This window comes from Anneissia japonica, unplaced genomic scaffold (assembly GCF_011630105.1).
Source record: "Anneissia japonica isolate Jap-2015-1 unplaced genomic scaffold, ASM1163010v1 scaffold585_len4108843_cov191, whole genome shotgun sequence".
NCBI lineage: Eukaryota > Metazoa > Echinodermata > Crinoidea > Comatulida > Comatulidae > Anneissia > Anneissia japonica.
The window spans coordinates 769306-781626 of NW_022716829.1; the positions used below are offsets into that span (position 1 = coordinate 769306).

The following is a 12321-nucleotide window of genomic DNA, read 5'->3' on the forward strand; positions in this document are numbered from 1 at the left end:
AGATGTGTATAAGACCGCATAATTAATGTCGCTTAATGCAGAACATCATGTTTCCATTTGCAGACTATTTTGTTTAATTGTACTGTAGCTGTATTGAATTATGAAAGCAATTTCTATTACTACTGATAATTATCAACAATGAGGTATATTAATTGATGTTAATAAGTGTACAGTATGGTGTGAGCCTACTAAATATCCATTCTTAATGACAGAAAATATCCGTACCTGTGTTAGATATATAGGCACAGAGTCACATTTTGTTGGTTTTACTGTAAAAATCTCCACGTTCCCTTCTACAGGTCTCCTACCAAATAAAGACCATTTTTGGGGTTGGGGTTTCTATGATCTTCAACAGCTTTGGTCTCTAATTAAAATAATACACATAAAAGACATTGTTAATTTGGAACCTGTGAAAAGTGGTCTTTAATTGGAGGTGGTTTTTTAATTGGAAGAGTTTAATTAGAGGGAGACCTACTGTATATTTAGGTTCATATAAAACTCTACTCCATGTGGTCCTATGTGTTTTTTTAAGGCTGGAATCAGGTCTGAATGATGAAAGTATGCCCTCTATAGGTTTAATCAACCCCTCAGAATTTTGTATACTTGCTTTCTAAACTTATTGGCTGCTAGAAAGGATGTTAAATTTTCATTAAGCTACAGTATTGTAATACTAAACTACACATATTATTTAATTTTATTTATTTATTTTTTTAAATTATCTACTTTAATATAAACAGTATTTTAGCAACGGATTAATTATCTTAAATATTACAGAGTACTTAAATGATAGTACTGTACATGATGAGATCTACAGTATTTTCATTAATAGTTATTAAACTTAGACTAATGAAAGCTGATCTTTTTGTGTTTAATATTGTAATTTGTAATGTTACACCTTATTACATGAAAGAACACCTTGTTTATTCACCTTCCCCACTTGGTTAAAGAACAGCGAAAGAAGAAACAAACAACATTGTATTTATTATTCTATAGTAATATTACAGTAAATGACAGTGATTCATACTACTACTAAAGTGTTGTATGGTTGTAATATAGGGAATATTTGTTTATCTGGGGTCGAAGGAATTCATTGTTGTTATTTGTAATTTATTTCATGCTATTATCATGGTGTTTAAACCAACATAATGATGATGTTTACAGTTCTTCATAATATCTTCAGTCAACTTGAACATAATACAGTAGAGTGTGAAGTGTTTGGTTTACCTTGAGATCGCAGAGTGTTTACAATCTTATACTACTTAGTACAGTACTACAGTGAACCTATATTCAAGTAGGCCTACTCTACACAAGCGCTCGTTGCTTTTATTAATTTTATTATAAAGTTACGAAAATTCTTGTTTAAAAATTATTATTAAACCTACTGTTGCCAAAAGAGTGCCCCTGCTTACATCTGTACACTTATTTCTAGACAACAATATCGCCATGGCTATAATCTTCATTCATCTGGTTCACTTTGCCTTCGTACAGTATATACCTCAGTCTAATAAGAAGGCTGGTGATAGGGCCTTTTCAATTAACCTAGGCTTTGGAGTAGTCTTCCTAGTGAGTTACATGTACAACATGCTTCTAGTTATCTCAGTTTCCGTTTTCTTCTCAAGAAACATTTTTTCTCACTTATACGTATATCTCACTTAACTATCCAAATTTTCTGTTTTGTTTTCATTTCTGGTGTCTTCGTTGATCGCCAATTGGTTATCTTTTTTTTTATTGCACCATCCCTTGGCAAAAGGCGTAGTACAAGTTCTAAATAACAATCTAATAATGACATAGCATACTTAGTTTAAATAAAAAACCTTTTCTTCTACCTTGTTTACAGCATTATTCTTTCACACCACATGATCTTTTCATGCCACTGTACATTTTCTTATCATGCTAATTGCTACGATATTTTATAATTTAAATGTTGTTACACTGTAGTATAAATTTAGCTCTTTTTTATGCTTTTAGGTTTGTAGTCACTTTTCTCAATGACTTTAGGCCTACTTAGCCTTTTGATAGTTTCCTATTCAATGAGTAATGGAGTATTTCTTATTTCTTCAAGTTGTTCATCATTTGGATATTGGTTTGCAGATCAACTGGTATTATAATTTCGTAGTTATCACAGTATTCAACAAATGTTGGCGGATAACGCATGCCTGCTCTTCGACTTACCACTGTATATAATCCACTCATTCATAGAAATCTCATGTCAGATTCTAGTCTACGTTTAGCATGGTTACTGTACAATGTTGCATTGTAGAATGCAATCTCTTTGTATGATTATGTCCAATACATTTGACCATGTTGAATTTTATACTGTAGTGATATTGTTACTGTAAGCCTGTACTTGAACTGGTAAGAAATAGGCTTTCTACTCCACCTCATACAAAGTATGTACATTATTGATATTAAAATAAATAATCGACAGTATCGTCATGGTTATTTACTTCCAAATTCATCCATACAGTAGTCCATTCAGAAATTCTTCAGAACTACAGTACGTTCTTACTGTACAAGCTTGATATTAATCATAATAATATCGGACCCATAAGCTACAATAATGTATTGTAAATCTTCTTGGGTCAGTAGTCATTTACTCAGTCACGCAAATTCTTGTGGAATGACGTGATACTGTCCGTTATTAAGACCTGTTGATCTACAGTAGGATGGAAGCTTCATCATCACTCAAAACCTGTTGATCAAACTGCATTTTACATTGTATTAACAAGATCTATATTATCAGATGAGGTGAAATTTCTAGTCCTCTACTGTAGAAAGTTTTTTTTTTACTGCGAAAGATTAGTAACATCCTAGAGCGGCAGTCCCACCCCATGTGTACATTTCACAGGTTTTAAGAGATCCGTCATGCGCAGTAGCCTTTACTGGTATTGGCTGTTATACTGGTATGCTCAGCCCCCATTTATTGTGCCATCATCTGATATTTTGTTTTCGACAATGACGTGAACATGGCGAAAAGCCAATTGAAAGTAGCTCAGAAGATGTCTACTGTATGTTGTTGAACTCCAATTTTTCGTCCATCATGATGTAATGCTGCATGTGATGAAAACCAGTGACCTGTGGTTAGCGGGGTGCTGTACGACCTTTGACATTAACAGCAGTTGGTCTCACTGTTGTAATAATTATTAGAGAACTATTTTTTTGCATTCAAGTGCCAATATGTTTTTATCATTAACCAATTAATCAGACCCTCTAGGTTTTAAAGTGGAATTCCATTGTGTTTACATCATGATCCCATATTCATCCACATAATTGTCAAATGTAAACATCCTGGATTTTTAACCCTGTATTTGTCTGTGGCATCGCATGTCCTAATTCTCAATGTTAATACAGGTATAGACAGGGTGTACCAATTGTGGTATCACATCGGAATGTGTAACTGACACTTTAGTTAGTTACGTTAAATGGCATACATCTTTTAAAATTAAACATTAATAAGGTATTTTTATAATGATATTCACACATGTTTAAAGCTAGGAAATTATTCTGAAGACACCACCATACAGTACATGCTCTTTTGAACATCATTCCTCTGTGTACCAATAAATTCCTGTGTTTGTAAGAGACTGCGAAAGATTAGTAACATCCTAGAGCGGCAGTCCCACCCCATGTGTACATTTCACAGGTTTTATGAGATCTGTCATGCGCAGTAGCCTTTACTGGTATTGGCTGTTATACTGGTACTGGAGACAGGGCTCAAGGGAAAGAGTAAGTTTGTACTGTACTCTCTTGAAAGTGTTCTAAAATGTAAATAACCATTCATTATTAATATTATAAAGAAAATATAATACCAATAGAGGATTATTCACAGTGTTAATCTATTTAACTCTAGAAAAAAAAAGGTTAACTACAGTACTCTGTACTCATGATATACAGTATTCCATAGACCTAGTGTAGAAATTAAATCCAGATATTTGAAAGATATTTCTGAAAATAATCAAAAAGTATTTTTAAACTTGACAAACTGTTTGATTCCTTTATATGATCCACTGTATAGTACATCACAGCCTTTTTCATGAATATCACAGCACATTTTTGTCATTACTGTATTTTATTTAGGTGTATTCATGAAATACTTATAAGATTAATGTTCACTGTATGAATAATCAATAATTCTACAGTACAATATATAATGGCACACTGCATCAGCCTAGTGCTTTTCTAATAACGATGTGTTTATTTTTAATGTAAACAATATTGTCATACAATATTGATTATGCTTTATGTTTACTCAGTTCTTGATCTATTATTAAAACATGTTATATGGTTCACTATTAAAGCCTTGACATTGGCAAGCACTACTTCTTAACAGCTGTAGGCAAAATTGTCCTTGTGCAAAATAGTCTGGACAAATACTTATCCCAACTAATAGTGCAAATATGAGTCCAGATAGGAAGTATGAATTATATTTATATTATGTAGGCAAAGAGAAGAAAAATTTGTTAGATTTCAAATGTAATACTTTGTGAATGAAAGGTACCATCAGCGAGGTTGAAGGTTGAGAACAGCATTGTAGAAGCATGTGGCACAGTCTGTAAGGAATTGAAATTTCCATCAGAAGGTTGGGGGTTCGAGACCAATCCTCGTCACACTGCTTGTGTCCTTGGGCAAGACACTTTGGGCCTGTTTCTGCTGCTTTTCCTAAAAATACGGTATAAAATATACCGTATAAAATACGGTATCTGAAATCCAGCGTCCCGTTTCTGCTAAAAGTACTTCTTGGGTGGTCTTGTTTAAAAGGTCCTCTTTTACCCAACATGTCTTTTTCGTGAGACGGAAGTTTGGATTGACCTGTGTAGTGAGTTTTTTTTTCTGCTCACGATAAACATGGTTTCTTTAAAGAATGTTGTAATTTTTGTTTCATCTATAATTAAAAGTTGCAACGAAGGAAGTTTTACACCCCAACTTCTGCTACAGCCTAGAAATTATTGGTGTTATTTAGTATTGGCTAATATCGTAGTATTTTCAGTCCACATTTCGCATTATTTTTCGCTTTTCCAGGACAAAAAAATCAAAACAACCCGCCCGCGTTATGCTCTTGCTCTTGACATCATGTCAGGAGTCGGCACAAAATATGGTATTTTTATTGGCAGCAAAAATGGGGTATGAAAAATACAGTATCTGTTGCAAAATACCGGAATAATTCTACAAAAATAGTGGGGAAAATACGGTATAAAAAATATGGTATATTTTTATGAGCCCCGTTTCTGCTGCAAAAAAAAATATACCGTATTTTAAAAATACCGTATATTTACGGTGCTTTTTTGGCAGCAGAAACAGGACCTTTGTCTGCATTTGCCTCTTTACCCAAGAGAATAAATGGGTACTTGGTATGAGGTGAATGATTAGGATTGAAATTAGTACTGTTGAGTACACGCTTACTGTAACTAAGAATACTCCCCAGGGTGCAGAGGAGGTGTATGATTGGTTCTGTATCCAGTTACTAGGGGGAGAAAGTGCTTTAGCAGTTTTCTGGATGTGCACGCTACAGTATACTGCAAATCCTATAAAATAAAAAAATAAAATTCTGTAGAAAATAAAGGAATCAAGATGGTTTGCAATTGATGGATAGCTAAGCTATCAAAGATTATATTATCGCTTTTAGATGAACATATTTGATTAAATTAAAAGTGAACGAAATTTTTCACTTGCAAAGGTTGAGGTGAGTAGAAGGTCAGTGTTGTTAGCTGTCAGAGCAGCCATTGCTACAGTATGATTTACTGTAGATGGGATAATTACCTTGACTCCTGTCCAGTATCTTCAGCCAGTAATTGCTGACCTACAGTAGTACTACTAGCAATGCACTTGCAATACAAGTCATTTGTACTCCAATTAAGTTGCACAACTACATTGATGCCCATAGGCTATCCAGCCAATGCCCTCAGCCCACGCTTTTAGCACTGGACCGCAAAAAACCTGGACATTAGGCCAAGGATACCAACTACAAGAAATCTGGTAGGTAAATTTGAACGTGTCTAACATGGCATCTTATGTCAGATTTAAAATTCCCTTGTGCAGAATGTTTTGTACAGGTCCTAACCTCATCCACAGTGGTCAGTGGACCGCAAAAGCATGCATGCAAACACCAGGCCAAGGATCTTTGTTGTGTAGGTAGTACGATATTCTGGTAATGAATTAACCCCCAAGCTCTTTCTTAAAGTAGTCTTACTTTTAAAGAGAAAGTGTGCAATATCAAAGTATAATAATAAAGAGTGGGTCAGTTAACTTTACAGCATTCTGATTATTTTATACACAGAAGAACATTAGGCCCCTAGTATTAATTTAGATATTAATATCACCTGATTTTGTTTATTATATCTAGCATGATGATAATAATGATGATGATGATGATGATAATGATGATGGAATTTTTTTAACTGCTTCCCTAAAAAGTATGTAAAGAACAATAATATATGATTTTGAATCTTTTCACTCTACTAATCTGAATTAGTTGTTGATACATTTTTGTTGTACTGTACATTGATGAATTTTGATCATGATACTGATAGTAGTATAGACAGAAATCCTAGGAATCGTAACAGATGTTTCGCAAAGGGACAAGGCAAACATGATTAAATCCATCAATATGCAAGTTAGTATGTTAATATCACAACTTGTTATGCAGTTCTCAATTGCAGCTCAAAGATTTAAATCTGATAAGAATTATGCATTTTTGCCTACTGTTTAATGCTGTCTATATACAATACTGTAGATATGATCATTTAAAAAAAAATTTCACATCCAATCATTAAACAATAACTTCAACAGTATTATTATTAGGCAAAATAAAACAAATTACTAGTTTCCCGTCTCCTCGCTCATCCATTTTCTCTGCCTTACCAATTTTTTTTTGATTTTTTAATTTTTTAAATTTTATGAAATGTACAAATATCTTGCTAACTCACGTCAGTAAAATTTCTCTCTCTCGATCATTCATGGTTGGGATACATATGGAATGAATCATGTCTAGTGCTTTTATTTGCTTTCAATGTGTCTACTTGTTAAAAGTGAGAAAGTAGTAACTGTTTCCCATTGACCATCTTGTATTTGCCATCGGATGTTAAAAAAAAAGTGCCCTCTTTCTACCTTTTTTCAAAATACTGTATTAGGATTAGAAACGATTTTATTTTACTTGGGCTTACAGAATGAATCTTTGTTTATTAATGTTCTAATGAATCCTTGTTTATTAATGTTCTAATGAATCCTTGTTTATAATTGTTCTAATGAATCCTTGTTTATTAATGTTCTATATGAATCCTTATTTATTAATGTTCTAATGAATGTTTTAAAATGCCATAGAATATTTTCATACACCAGGTAGAAATTATTATTTTAACCCTGTATAAGAACAGTAAAATTTGAGTTTATTTAAAAGCAATTCTTAATTGGCTTTAGATGTGAAATTTAATATTCTCAATTTATTTTATCAATTGCAAGGTTAAACTTGAAATTGATTGTTAGGAAAAAGAAAGCATGATGAATTATATTTTTAAAATTTGTCTGCCTTCTATAAAAAGTTTTCAGACACCATAAAAAGCATAAATTTTGTTGTGGCTATGCACCTTGAACAATTAATCATGTAATCATTACTAGCTTGGATGATTTGGCTTCCTGTAGCAAAATGATTGTCGCTGGTTCATTTACAAAGCAACTCATATTCTATTTGTTCACTTTACAATATGAGCATGAAGTCCTTAAGATTTCCTGGATTTGAACCTATGACCCTGGGATTGGAAGGAGTGCTTCTTAACAACCAATGGTTGAATTCAGTCAGGAGAAAAAAATCTCTTTAAATCTTTTGCTGGAGACTTGAGCATACTCATGTGCTGTTTCCATGGTAATCTTATAGTTTATGCAGGTTACAGTAAAATGCATTGAGTGTAAAGATTGATGACAACTAATGATTTGTGGTTGTTTTGCTATTCATAGTTGGTTACAAGCTTACTGTAGAATGTCCAAAGGACATCAGCAGAGAGCATAGACGCAGACTGGCTTAAGGGGAGTTTGTTTGTGAAATAGCTAGATACCAAGAGTGAAAGTTTTGGCATTATACTCTACTTCAGATTCAAAAAATCAAGTTCTGTTTTATCCATTGGTTGATGATTTTATATTTTTGGGTTATGATTGGGTGAGTGATTAATTGAAGGAATTTACTAATTGATTGAGTGGTTGTCAAGTAATCTTTGGCATTGGGATATTTATTAACAGCCAGTTTGATTTACCTTAAATTTAACCAAATCAGTTTCTTATCTTTCAGAGTCACCAATGGTAAGCAACTCAACCTTTCATACCAAAGGAATGAGTCAAACACTTGTTTTTTTAATTAAATGTATTTATTTGGTATTGGTATACATTGTTTGACTGGATTGATAATATAGTACACATTTTTTAAGAACACTGAAGCTGAAATTGCTTTAAAATTTTGAACATTTTGAGCCTGATTGGCCAAAAAATAAGAACACTGAGCCTGGTCAAAATTTTGCTGGTTCTTATATAAAACAAAGTGTAGTTGAAAGCTGCAGATACCGCACTATTGAACCATTGTACAGTAATAAACAAACTATATCAAAAAAGTGTGAAGACATAAACATTAATTCCAGATACTTTATAAGAAACTCCATTTTTGCACCTTTCTCTAAAGTGTATAGTGTTTTTAAATGGTCGTATTTATCTTGTGTATATTGCATTGGGAAGAACAATTCATTTCAATAGTTTTATAGATCACTGATTAAGACTCCAAAGGTGTTGCATACTCTCTAACATGTAGATTACCGTGGAATGTGACACCTGGTATGAACTTCTTTCCAACTTCCCTTTCACATTACTCATGACATGGCAATTATTCATAATTGTCGAAGGGTGTTAAACTTTCTAGAAGTATTCTCATCTATAATATCTTTTATTATTCACCTGTGACATCTTTCTAATAGTCTTGCAGTATTATAGAAACCTTTGACCTGAGTCGTAACACCTACCTGGCATGAGATTTGTCAACGCCAAGCAATTTTTAAATTAAAAATGCTTTCTATTGTAATAACTAGTTTTATCTTTCGTCAAAAGATGGATGTGTTGATAAATCGCATCTTTAAATTGCAGGGGGGGTTACACAACTATGTCTCCCGCATAGGTTCAACTGTATTGATGATAGAAGTTTTAACCTTTTTTAATCTTGGTAAAAATGTATCAAGATATGTCTTTATGTTCGTACAAATTAAAATGAATTTCAGTAAACACATTGCTAGATGAAGATTTCAAACTTAATGTAACTTCTTTTTTTGCTCATACTGTATTCTTTTCATGTGGACATGCACTTTTTGAGGTTCAGCTCTTTGTTTTGCTCATCATAATAATTTTTTTACATAATTGAAGTTGCAACACCCCAGGGGTTTGTTAAGCATTGATTGCGCCTTGTGTTGAGCATAAATATGTATGTACACATAAATTATGCTGGTGGTTAATGGCTTTTTGATTCAAGGATTATTTCGCAGAGTCAGTATTGAGATTCAGATGGTTGTCATGAAAAAGAAGTTACAGACACTAATGATATTGTTGATGACTTTTATCATTAAATTCTGATTAGTTCATTTAGTTGTATTGAACATGTATTGACAGTACAGTAGAACCTCATTTTTACGTACCCTAGTTATACGAACCCTCAGTTTTATGTACGCCCCATAAATACTCAAAACAAACGGCCCTTTTCAGGGCCACCATAAAATAAAAAGAGATTTGGTACTTTCTGTCTGCTTATTTCAGTACTATAACAATAAAAAAAACCATAGTTGTTAGAAATTAAATTTGATTTAAATAATTACAGAAACAACTTCTTAAGACGTTCATTTGCAAAATATTTCAGTGGTTCCAGATTCAATTAATATCAATGTTATATTTCAATAATGAATACTTGGTGAAGAATGTATGTATTGCAAATTTGCATAATTATATAAATGTCATGTTTGGAAGGTGGTTTAGTTGCCTATCAGTGTTTATTACATTTTTGTAGGATGCATAAGCTCAACTCTGTAACTTTACAGAACTTTTTAATGTGATAGAAAATATTTTATTTGGAGAAGGGGCAAAATTAATTTATAGCAAGTGTTGATGTGACTAGCTAGAAAAGAAAATTTGAGGTATTGTTTTAAAATTCAAAGTTGTATCACATGTCACTTATACCAGATCATGATTTGGTGGCCTATTTTGTGCAGATGAAACCTTGACTGTAGTAGACCTGTGGGGCGTGTAAAGGTGAGACACCATCCTTGTCCTATCTGTCATGGGTGTACCTATTCAGTTTTTTTCCAGAAGCTAAGTGGGACTTGCATCATCAACTCTATTCAAGAAGTAACTGGCTAGCAGTTATAAATCTCCAGTTCCTGACATGTTATCTCCCTGGGTACTTAAATGCTACCTCTCTAGTACCTTGTAATAAGTCTCAAGTTAATAAACTTGTATTGAATGATTTCAGATGCATTGTTACCAAGTATATCAAACTAAAAGCATTAATGTATTCCATAGTGTAATTTCTGAAATTGTCAGTGTAGGGTCATGGCTCACCACTGTCGGTTACATTGTACAAATTGATTACTTGCACTGCAACTACAGAGCCTGTACGGTATGACTTGAAATTAGGGTTTTTTTATTTCAATAAATCAACAATAAAGCCAGTCTTTCTAAGACACAAAAGCATATCTAACGAAAGCAGTCAATTAATTGCTCCCAGCTTTTTCATCAAATATGCTTTTTGTGTCTTAAAAAAAATTTAAAAAATGCTTTTCCTCCGAAGCCTGCCTCCTTGCTTTAACCATCTTTTAACCTCAAGCATGTTCTGAAGATTTTTAGGTTAGTGGTGTATGATGGATAATCTTAAGATTAGCCTGACCTACTTGCAGCTGATGGAGTGCATTGCCTTATAATCTTAATTGCTTTTTAATTCCTTCGCACATTTGTATTGATTCTCAAGATTTTGGAGAATTTTCATGTCGATGTTGTTTAGCCTGTTTTATATTTATGCACTTCCCATCTCCATAGTTTTGCATTCATCCTTTCATAAACATAAACCTCATTTAAATATTTCGTCTTGTCAAATTTATTCAATCATCCATCTTCTTCCCAACCCTTTAGCTTTTAACAATGTGTCAATCCGTCTTTCGTTTCCTAGAAAAATGTAAGTTAGAATTAGGCCACTTCAAAACTTCCAGGAAGATAGTCTGTGGTAGAAACTCTAAAAATATTGTCTTGCTCCTTTAAAAGAATCTTCCAGTGAGACAGTTTAAAAAAAAATTAACTTTATTTCATTTCATTTCATTCATATTAAGTTAGTGAGTGAGTTAAAAACTTTCTGCTGGTACCAGCATATTCTAGGACTCTATGAAAATAGTATGAATGGATTCTATTTATTGTATAAGTGTTAATTCATAAGGAAAAGTGTACTTATTCTAAGGGTTAATTGAAAGGTACATTAACAACTATGTGACTACCAAGTAAAAGGTATTTCATTTTTGTTTTAATGTTTTTAGTTTATTATCTTAGACTTTCCATAGATGGGCCTATATCTGAATCGTGTCCTACATTCATACTTTTACTGGTCTGTATTTTAGTCAGTGGTGGCTTGTAAATCTTTAACATTGTCACAGATAGTTGAGTTTTGATATGCAGTAGCTGTAAATTTTCCAGTTGACAAGAATAGTTTCAGAACCATTCTATAGAATTTTTTCTTCTAGCTGATACCTGACTGGCAGATCAAATGCTCCTAACATCTCCTGGCTGCTTCAAAACCTTCCTTAGCTTTCCTTATGCTTTATATTTCCCCATTTTAATTGTATTAGTCAAGTAAAGGAAACTTCCTAGAGAGATATTGGCTACTGCAGTACAGTAGAAAGTATATCAAGGGACCACTGTCAGCACAGAAGAAAATGGTCTCTAATAGGTCGTTCTTAATGTTTGAGCACAATCTTAGGATAGTAGTTTCGCTGCCAGGGCAGGGGAAGGTGGTCCCTTTATAGAGGCTGTCTTATTTAGAGTTTCCACTATCTATGCATATTTCTTGGGTCACAGAATCTATTAATCATGTTGTTTGGTAGTAGAGATGAGAAAATGAAAGTGATACTTCTAATTAATGATTACGTGATTAATCAAACCATCCATGATTAATAATTATCTGTCACTTGCTTAACCTCAAGTAACTTTTTATATTGAAGGTGTTAACTTCAACATTTGTTATATTTTAAATTCATATTGTAATATTTTTTTGGTAATAAAAAAAAAATTATATGCTATAACTCTGGAACTACCTATCAGGTTTGT

General features: G+C 32.9%; 1 protein-coding gene across 1 annotated transcript in view; it reads left to right on the forward strand.

Annotated features, from left to right (window-relative positions):
* Window positions 1-12321, forward strand: part of LOC117109848 (partitioning defective 3 homolog) — a gene marked incomplete at its 5' end in the record, with an annotated part of 82273 nt that overhangs the window by 800 nt on the left and 69152 nt on the right. The window lies entirely within an intron of this gene.